We start from the raw sequence: 11152 nt of genomic DNA on the forward strand, positions 1-11152 counted from the left end.
TTCTTGGTTCTGCTCATTTCATTTTGCATCAGTTCATATAAGTCTTTCCAAGATTTTCTGAAATCTGACAATTCACCATTCCTTATTGAACAATAGCCTTTCATTATATTCACATACCAGAGGTTGTTTAGCCATTCCCTAATTGATGGGCATTCCCTCAGTTTTCAATATTTTGCTATCATGAAAAGAACTGCTATAAATAGTTTTGCACATATAGGTCCTTTTCCCTTTTTTATGATTTCTTTGGAATACATACCCCATAGTGATATTGCTTGATCAAAATGTATGCAGTTTGCCTTTTAGACATAGTTACAAATCGCTCTCCAGAATGATTGAATCAGTTCAGAATTCCATCAACAATGCATCTCAATTTTCCCACATCCTCTCCAACATTTGTCATTTTCCTTTTTTTTTTTTTGTTATATTCGCCCATTCAATAGATATGACATGTTATCTCAGAGTTGTTTTAATTTGCATTTCTCTAGTCAAAAGTAATTTAGAGCACTTTTTCATATGTCTATAGATTGCTTTGATTTCTTCATCTGAAAACTGCCTTTTTATATCCTTTGTTTACCGATTGGGAAATGGCTTGTATATTTATAAATTTGACTCAGTTCTCTATATATTTGATAAATGAGGCTATTATCAGAGACATTTGCTATAAAGATTGTTTCCCAGCTTTCTGCTTTCCTTCTAATCTTGGTTGCCTTGTTTTTGTGTGTGTGCAAAAGCTTTTCATTTAACATAATAAAAATTATCTATTTTACATTTCATAATGCTCTCTATCTCTTATTTGGTCATGAATCTCTAATTCACTTAACTTCTCCCTTAAGAATTTGAATGCTAATAAAGCTGAGAATGGCATGGTGCTCAAACTTTGAACTGAAGCAACATTACAAGTCTTATTTACTTTAGCAAAAATGCTTCTTTGTCATCTGTTTTCAGTATTATTTTACTTTTAACTTAAGATCCTTTACTTTATTCAAGATCCTTTACTTTATTTAGTTTAGATCTTTTTTGACTGCAATTATTTAAGTGTCTAATTCTGTGTGAAATGCATAATAAAATGCATTTACCATGTAAAATGAAATTAAAAAGTAAAGTTTTATTTGTAATTTAAAAGAAGAGCTTGGACCCTATACCACTTGGTGCCTATATGTTTTGTATTGATATTACTTCATTGTCTATGGTACCTTTCAACAAGATGTAGTCTTCTTCCTTATCTCTTAATTAAGTCTGTTTTTGCTTTTGCTTTACCTGAGATCAGCATTTCTACCCCAATGTTTTTTTTTTTTAATTTCAGCTAAAGCATAATAGATTCTGCTCCAGCCTCTTGCTCTACATGTGTCTCTCTGCTCCAAGTATGCTCCTTGTAAACAACATAATGTAGAATTCTGATTTTTGGTCCCCTCTGCTATTCACGTCTACTTTAGGAGAGAGTTCATCCAATTCACATTGTTATAATTATAGTGTGTTTTCCTCCAACCTATTTTCCTACTGTTTGCCCTCTCTCTGTTTTTACTCTTTCCCTCCTGGATAGTGGTTAGCTTCTGTCTACCACCCCCCCAAGTTTACATTCTCTTCTGTCAGTTCTCTCAATCTCCTCCTCACCCACTTTCCTGTCAGGTATGATAGGTTTCTGTATTTAACTCATTGTGTATATTATACTCTGAATCAATACTGATAAGAGTAAGTGATGTCCTTTGTTCTCCTTCCAATCCTTTCTTCCACTGTAATAGGGTTTCACAACTCTTCATGTGAAATAATTTACCCAATCTACCTCTCCCTTCTTTCTGCACCAGTGTACTCCTCTTGATCAGCATTTAATTAATTTTTATGTCATTCCCTCTAATTCATCTTATACTATACCCTGTCTATACACACACACACACACACACACACACACACACACACACACACATTCCTTCTAGCTGTATTATTAGTGGTACAATTTTTAAGAAATATAAGTATCATCTTCCCATATTGATATGCAAACAGCTCAACTCCATTGAATTCCTTATGTTTCATTTTCCTTTTTTTAACCTTTTTAGGCTTCTTTTGGGTCTTGGTATTAGAGATCAATTATTTTATTCAGTTTTTGTCTTCTTATGAAAGTTTCAAATCCTATTTCATTGAATGATCATTTTTTCCCTTAAAGTATTATGCTTAATTTCATTGACTCTTGGTTGTAGTCCTAGTTCTTTTGCCCTCCTAAATACCTTGTTCCATGACTTTTAATTCTTCAGTGCTGTAGAGGTTAAGTTCTGTTTAATCCTTATTGTATGTCTCCAATATTGACTTGTTTCTTTCTGGATACTTTTTTCCTTGATCTGATAGTGCTGAAATTTGACTATAATATTCCTTGGAGTTTTTATTTTGGGATCTCTTTCCTGAAGTGACCATTGGATTCTTTCAATACTTATTTTGCCCTCTGGTTCCAGGATATCAGGATAGTTTTCCCTGATGATTTTTTGAAAAATGCTGTCTGGGTCTTCCCTTTGATTCTGACATTCTCTCTCCTGGATTTATTTTCCAGAGCAATTGTTTTTACAATGGGATATTTTACATTTTCTTCTCTTTTTTTAATTATATATATATATATATATACATATATATATATATATATATTTTCATTATATATATATATAATTAATCCTTGAAGTCTCATAGTTTTCTCTTTCTCAATTCTAACTTTTAAACTCGATGAGCATTTATACTTCCTTTTCCTTTTAGCCAATTGTACTTTTTAAGGAGTTGTTTTCTTCAGTAAATTTTTTCATCTCCTTTTCCATTTGTCCAATTCTACTTTTTTAAGCAGTTGCATTCTTTTTCTAAGCTGTTGCCTCTTTTTTCATACTTTTTTTGCATCATTCTCATTTTTTTCCCGGTTTTGACATGGTTGTCCTCTTCTGAATTTGTGTCTTGATCTTCTCTGTCACCATAATAACTTTCTATGGACATATTCTTTTTTATTGTTGTTGTTCATTCATCTTTTTTGGCCCTTTTTCCTTCCTTTTAAGTTGGAATTCTGCTCCTAGGGTGGAAGAAGTACTCTTTCAGGCTTCTTTGGCAGGGCTGCAGACCCTGGATGTTTATCTGGTGCCACTTTGATATTGCCCTGAGACAACAGCAGATCCTCATGTCTAGTGCTATGGGGTGTGGTTGGCTGGCATTGCTGGAAACCTTTCAGTTCTGGCAGCTTACCGCATGCTGAGCTGAGGTCCAGTGAGTATTTCTGCATTTCCCTGGGCTACGGTGAAACATTTGGCAGTCTGGCCACTGGCAGCTGCCTGGTTGCCCTGGGCTACCCTGAGGCATTTGGAGATCTGGAGGTTGTCTGTTTGTCTGGAGATATGCTGAAACATGAGACAATTGGAGCTAGTATCTATCAAGAAAATGGAACCTTGATGATGCTGAGGCACATGGAGGGTTCTAATATTGGCATTTGTCTGCTTTACTGCATTGTGGCTCAAGATCAGCAGGAGATTTGTTTTGCCGAGTTGAGGCTTGATTCTGGCTTGCTGAGATACTTCCTGTCCTGGACTTCATATTTTACCCACATGAGACAGACCTTCCTTGCCAACCTTCCAATTTCTTAGGCTAAAAGATTGATTCATCCCATCTTTTTTCTGGTTCTGCTGTTCCAGAATTTGTTTGGCGGCACTTTTTTATGGTTGTTTGGAGGTAAATAAGGAAGAATTATGGTGATTTATTGCTTAGTCCACCATCTTGGCTCCCAGAAGTTGCCCTCTTTATGCAATATTTAATGGTCAGGAGGAACCTAGTCCTTACAAGAAGAAATTGTATTGGAAGCCTGGTACAATTTTCTGTATCTGTAAGTCTTAAAAAGAGACATTTAACAAACATAATAACTCTTTTTAAGTGTAAGCATAAACATTACTTTCCTTATAGAGATCCTGTGATAAAGATAGTACAAGTGATAGTAATAATAATAGTGTCCTTTCTACCCATGAACACATGCACATGTGTCAGTAAAGGAAAAAAGACATCATTCTGGGATAATTCTGAAAACATAGAAATCTCATTCTAATGAATGTAACAAATCTTTGGATATTCAAGTTATTTTCCAAATTCTAAATAGTGCATAAAGACAAATGATGACAGTCATTATTTTACAGATAAAGATCATTAAATAACTTCCCCAGTTTCATAAAGCTAACACATCTGGGACTTAAATTCAGGTCTCTCTGATTTTCAATTCTATTCACTTTCTCTGACTTTCGATTTAAATTAAGTAATCTCATACTTTATTCTACTATCAGTCTAATCTAGTAGTTATTTTGCCAATTCCAGGCATTTTTTTTTCCTACAGCTAAATAGATTTATCTCAAATTAAGTAAAAACTAGTCCTGATTAGAATATTAAGCACTAATGTTGATGAAAATTCTTATTTTTTCCATTTTTAAAAAATGTCAACAAAATAGCATCGTGTATTATGAAAAAGACTAGTTTAACTTGCATCATTACCCCAGATCTTCTAATAAATATATTCCCAAATTCAAAAAATAAGAAAACACAGTGAAAACTGTGGAAATGAAACTCCAGGACAGAAGAGGGACATATCTAAGGAAAAGAGTCATTCATGAGCTCTGCTGCATTTCATTTTACCAAAGAGAAGGAACAAAAATCACCCACTGAGTCACAAAATTAAAAGCTCTCCAATTGCTAATAGAATGTATTTGTAAAAAATAAATACTATGAGAAAATTAATTAAAATTAAGTATATTCCTGCACATATATAATGAAAGCAGGTTAATGAGATTAAAAATAGTTAGAAAAACTGGGCAGAAAGACAAAACTGAGAAAAAGATCAAAGAGGAAAAATATGAATTGCTGGTAGCCTTTAAGATTCTCTACTTTTGGGCAGGTGTTGGAGGCAGTAAGGTTTAAGATTCTCTACTTTTGGGCAGGTGTTGGAGGCAGTAAGGTAGACAGAATGAGTCCTAACACTTCATAGCATAGACCTTCACCCCCATGCATATGTATCAGTGAAGGAAAAAAGATATCATGGTGGGATAATAATGAAACATAAAAATGTTGTATGGAGACAAATGGCTACATCTGATTCCAATTTTGTCAAGCAATAAAAGCATCTGATAGGTGTGACAAGAGCCATAAAAATTCATTTTAATCTAATTTCACCCTCATTAAAAAACCTAAGACCTAAGAAAGGAAGTTTAGTCTCCTTAAAACCTAGAAGCTCTCCTAAATTTGAAACCACACTCTTAATGCAACAAAAACACTAAAAAAGAACCAGTTCATTTCTACTAGGAGTGAGGTCTACTTTTGCTGCTTCTAAAGTTTCTAACTCTACATCACCTCCATAGAGTCATATCAGCTCAACTACCAATGGCTAGTACTGTTCCTCACTGTACGGGTGATTCAGTTTATCATCACTATTTCTTCTAATTACTATTCTGAAAAAAACAAAAACAAAAGCAAAAAACAGTAGACTTAGAGGAAAGTTGTCACATTGTGATTTGCTCTGAATTCACCATCACACCAATGCTCTCTTCACTTTCTGGGGACTACCCTACGTGCAACTGTAGGACAATATGTTTTCTGAAATTTTGACCATAGATAAGACATGGGCAGTGATGAATTAGATCTCAAACACAAATTTTAGATAATCCTCAGGAAATGTGTCGATCAAAAGATTTTAAAGTGATAGCTGAAAAGGAAATATTACTCACTATTCCATTTTAAAGGTGACATTTGTTCCTGATGTTGTTAATTTTGTAACATAAACACACTAAAAAACAAATGTCTGTCAGATTAATAATTACAAATGCAAAGGAATGATAGATTAATTCCTGCAATAGTCAATGAAATTACTCAGCAAGTCAAGTATTTAAAAGCAATTTGATTTAGATTAATTAGCTCTGTGCTTTTTTTAAAGGTCCTTTGTTTAACTTCAAATATGCATACCTTCCAACTTTCAGTTAACTTGAGGTGTTAAATATTTATTGTCTGGGCTTCATCTCTTGGGGCCTGTAAAATTTTAATTCTCTTTTTTTTTTATTATAGTTTATAATCCTTTCTTGAAGTCACTTCTGCTTCTTACAACTAACAGTGTGACCTTGAAAAAAATTTTAATCTCTCAGGGCTTCAATTTCCTCATCTACTAAATGAGGGAATTAGACTAGAAAGTCTCTGAATCTTTTCTTATTCAGCTTGATCCACTTCAAAAACAGAAACATATTAAGTACCTATTGTGTAAAGAGAACATTTTGTCTAGTATTAATAGAGATACAAAGTTTAGATAAAACATGATCTCTATTCTCATATACTATATGTTATGTATATGCTAAGATCATGTAGTTTCTTTATACTAATATTATGTATTACACTCAGGAGACCTGCATTCAAATCTCAGCTCTGCAACTTACTACCCACATAACCTTTGACACATGATTGGATTCTATTGTTCAGGTGGAAAGGATGAAGGTTGACCAAGATGATACTTTTGAGCTCTTTATCTTACCTCTTTGTTACAAGAGAGAGGTCTTTTTGGGGAGAGAGGATGAGTGGAAAAGTAATAAACCTGTTTTTTTTTTTATTTATTTAAAGAAAGCACTTAAAATGAAATAAAAAGCCCATGACACATCAATACTACTTTTCTATACCACAAATATAGGTCTGTCTTATAAAATTCTGAAAGTTATAATGCATTTTTATGTCTTGTGATTAGATAATTTAACTTTATCATGTGGAAATAATTGGAACAGAAACAGAGAAAGGTAATCAGAGGGCCAAGTTTTCTTAAATAGTATATGAAAATAGCATAAAAAATGTGATGACCGCGTATTTTAAAATCAGCCGGAGTCAGGAATTCAGGTTAGGGGAAAATCATCAATCTTTATTCTCAGTGAAGAAAGATCGGAGGGGACCAGAAGCCACAAGACCAGCACCACCAGAGTAGAACCCAGACCCAATCTCTCCCAGCCTCTCTTCCTGTCTCTCTGCCTCCACCTACCAAAATCGTCATTTCCTATACAACACATCAGGACTTGCACAGAGAGTGGGGGGGGGGGTCATTTTTTATCCAAGCAGGTATATTAATAGAGTATAGTCCAATTACTATTTAGCCTCACATGCTTGGGACCTCAGTGCATCAACTCAAGCCTCAGCCCATTACAAAAAAAGATAAATCATGAGTAAAGATTCGCTTTATAATGATTCACTTTAAAATTCCTTTAATAATATGTTTACACATTTGTGAAATTATTTTATTTTTTAAAAATCTACACAACTTTTCAGGAATGTATTATATGAAGCTAGATAAGTTTGATAAGTTAAAAAAAAAAAAAGGTTATTCTCATAATTGGATAATCCCAGAAAATAAGAAGTACTTTCTTAGAAAGGAAAGGAGTCTAGGAATAAATATTTATCTCATTGAATTGATTGGAATCAAATTGAATCTAATTAATGGAAAAAAGAGAAAATAATGACCAATAATAGATTTGGGGAAAGTATCATCTTCCACTACACAAAAGATGAGTTTAAAAAAAACAAGAATAGATACAGTCAACTGTCCTCATTCACAGTATTTAAGTTTGATATAGTTTCTACAAATCTGAAATTAGTGAATGCTGAGCCATTCCTCCTAGGAGAAATATGTTCAAATCACATTTACTTTAGCACTTTCTGGAGTGGTCACATGTACAGATTGACAATTTTTTCCTGCCTTAGTCTAGATTTACTGTGTTGTTGATTCACTAACATTGAACTCATGACTATCAGCACTATAAATCATGTCTAAATGAATCTTATCTAACACACATTTTCTCTGTAAGGAATTTCACAATCTTCTTATGCTTAGAACCACTAATAGCACTTCAGCGCTACACATGGGGGGGCATATTAAATCACCCCAAAAAAACTCAATAATGTAAAAAAATGGTACTTCTTTGCAGTATGAGAACTGAAACAAGAAGCACAATGGCACTTTTGTCAACCTCTACTAGGAATATATTCATCAAGTGACTCACATTTTTTGCCTCCTGTGCATGTTCAATAATGATTACATATATTGATTTTAGGGTTTAAGATAAATTTTAGCAAGTGGAAGAATTCACAAATCTGGAATCCATGAATAATGAGAAACTACTCTACACAATATCATTTTCACTGTATAGAGCTATATTATTTTCATTGTACAAAGCTATTGCTAGGATTGCTTGTTTTACCAAACAAGGAATAACAAAAATAGTAAGAGAGAATGTCAATATTTTGAGGGGTTATAAAAAGACAGGTATAGGGCTAAATGGCACAATGAAGAGAACACTGATCCTGGAGTTAGGAGAACTGAACTCAAATCTGGCCTCAAATATTTTATATATACTAGCTGTGAGTGCCAGAGCAAGTCACTTAACCCTAAATGCCTTGCCAAAAAAAAAAAAGCAAGCACACTAATATAATATATTCTTAGCTGAGCAATAAATTTGTTCAACTATCCTAGCAAGCAATTTGGAATAATTCAAGCAAAGTAGCCAAAATGACCATACTCTTTAATCTGTAGATCCCACTGCTAATCATATATCCCAAAATCAAAAAGACAGATTCTATAAACAACAAAATATAGCAGCACTTTTTGTTACAGCAAATGACAGACAAAAAGATATAGATTTGTGTGTAAATGTTATACATATACACATATCCAGAAACAAAAGTAATCCAAAGGGACTTGAACCCAGAGCTTCTGACTCCAAGTCCAAATCTTTCCTCTACCCTGAATAGGGAGGGAAAGGAGAAGGAGAAAGGATTTATCTTAATAGAGCACTCCCTATAGGGTATTTCAAATGGTAATATTGACAAATAAATGTCTTAAAATATGTGCAGTGTTTAACATCTGCTGCATACCCATGGGGTAGACTGAGGAAAATGTGTTATGGTCCATAATGGAGGGCCCTAACTTACATTTCAGAGCATGTACAGGATTGTTTCCTCTCTTTTCATTTTGTTTGAAGTCTTTTAATTTATTGTTGAACTGGAAGAGAGGTTTCATACAAAAAGTTTCAATGACAGAATCAGACTTTTCTAGCTGAAGGGTTTTTAATAAGGGGAAAATGCTATAAACCTCCAGGATAAGGAGCCTTTCCACCAATCTGGTAAACATATGACTTTGAAAACATGGCACTCTTCTTTCCTTTATCTCTTTTATGTACTTTTCTTTCCTGATCTTAGGTGAAGGAATGTAATGGACCATGTCATCATGTTGAATTTCAAAAGATTAGGAAAACCTTATAGGTATAGCAATTGGAATTCATGACAGAGGGCTAGAGTGGACATAAAGGGCACCAGCAGAGCCCTGAGGGGCAACTTGATTGACTCTAACTAAAAATGAATCAACCCAGGAACTAAGGCACTATGACAAATAACCAAGTCATCCATTAGCTAAGCGGCATCTAGAAGTAGCCTTGGAGGCAGAAATGTTTGCAGCAATCACTTTAAGTTTGAGCTCACTTTCCTGAAGAGCCAATGTGATAGAAGAAAGGGTACTCCAGATTTAGAAGGATTGAACATTAGGTCTTATTATATATTAACAGAAAATATCCCTTTGTAAATGCCATCTGATATTAATTGGTTAATTGACTGACATTGAGCAGAAATCAATATATAATTATTGATTGGATAATATTGAAGGTTGATGGATATTGGAGAGAATACATTAGATCAAGGAGCACGAATGATCATACCAGAGAAAATCACCCCCAACCTCTCATGAGTATCCCTAGAATCCCCAAGGTCTCCAATAGTCTGGCTTTGGAGACATTAGCTGCTACTCTAAATAGAAGTTAACAAAGAAGTCTATTTGCATTATACACTTAAAATGGGATGATGAATTTAATTCACATGTAGTTTTTTCAGGAATGTATCTACCATATAAAAGAGGGGAGAAATGTCACAAAACTCAAGATCCTGAGCTTAGAAAGAATTTGGTTGAACCTAAAGAAACTAAGTTACAGGATTTTTAATTAAAATTTAAAATATTACCACATCTACTACTATATTTCTCTAAGCTATAGGAAAAGTTTCTTGATAGAGTTTTGGAGGCTCTCTGCAAGGATAGATAAATTGAGTACTAGAGCTGCTTTCTCCAGATATTAGGCTTTGGGAAGATCGCTAAGAATTTCAACCAATTCCATCATGATGGGGGTGAGGGGAGGAGGGCTGAAGGGAAGAAGGACAATTTTTTTTTTTTCTGTAGCATGTTGAATGTATTCACACCCTGAATTGACTGATTAGTCAGAAGTCTATTAATGACAACAAAAGCCTTGAAGTCTTGTTTCCCACTGCTTTTTATGAATGAAAAAACTTTTTAAAAGCTATCTGCTCTACTCAAAATATGTGAAATATTGCAAGAATTACTGATCATACATACTATCTTTCATCTTTGCAAGAAATAAACTAAATTTTCAGTGGTTTATTGTAGTGTCAGATAACAGGATGTTAAAATATAAATGGCTCCAAATGTCACAAAATGTCTTCCTCAACTCATCTTGAAAATTAAATATTTAAAGCTTTAAAAGGTACACCATGTATTTCCTAAATCACTAGGTTCACCAAAAATAGTATGTAAATTCTCATATGGCCTGCAAATGCAAGAGGACATTTTAAGAGCATTTTTTGTTTGTTTTCAGTGCAATGAAGCCTAGGAATCAGTCATTGCTTTAATTATTACTATTAAAAAATATTGTCTCAGGGCCTTTCACACATTCCAACATTTGGTCTAATATTTGGATGCATTGTGTGAATTTCAGTTATCCTAGCTAGAACAGTGACTGTTCTAAAGCAGTTATCTTTAGAACATACTAAAGTTCTAAATCAGAGAACTTTCATTCCAACCTCTCCTCTGATGTTTAGTGCCAGTATGACCTCAGACAAGTTACTGAGCATTCCAAGGTCTTACTTAACTCCTGTCAAATATGTACGTTGGATTAGGTAGCCTCAGAAGTCCATCTATGCCAATTCTAGATCTAAGATCTAGATCAATCTGGGAGGAAAGTAGAGATTTTTAACTTGGATTCCTTGTAGAGGATTTTTCTATGAACTTAAGATTCAATAGAAACAATATTGTCTTTGCTTTCAATTTGTTTAACTCTTTAAATACCAGGCTTCTTTAAAAAGC

Source organism: Sarcophilus harrisii, chromosome 2, assembly GCF_902635505.1.
Source record: "Sarcophilus harrisii chromosome 2, mSarHar1.11, whole genome shotgun sequence".
NCBI classification, from domain to species: Eukaryota; Metazoa; Chordata; class Mammalia; order Dasyuromorphia; family Dasyuridae; genus Sarcophilus; species Sarcophilus harrisii.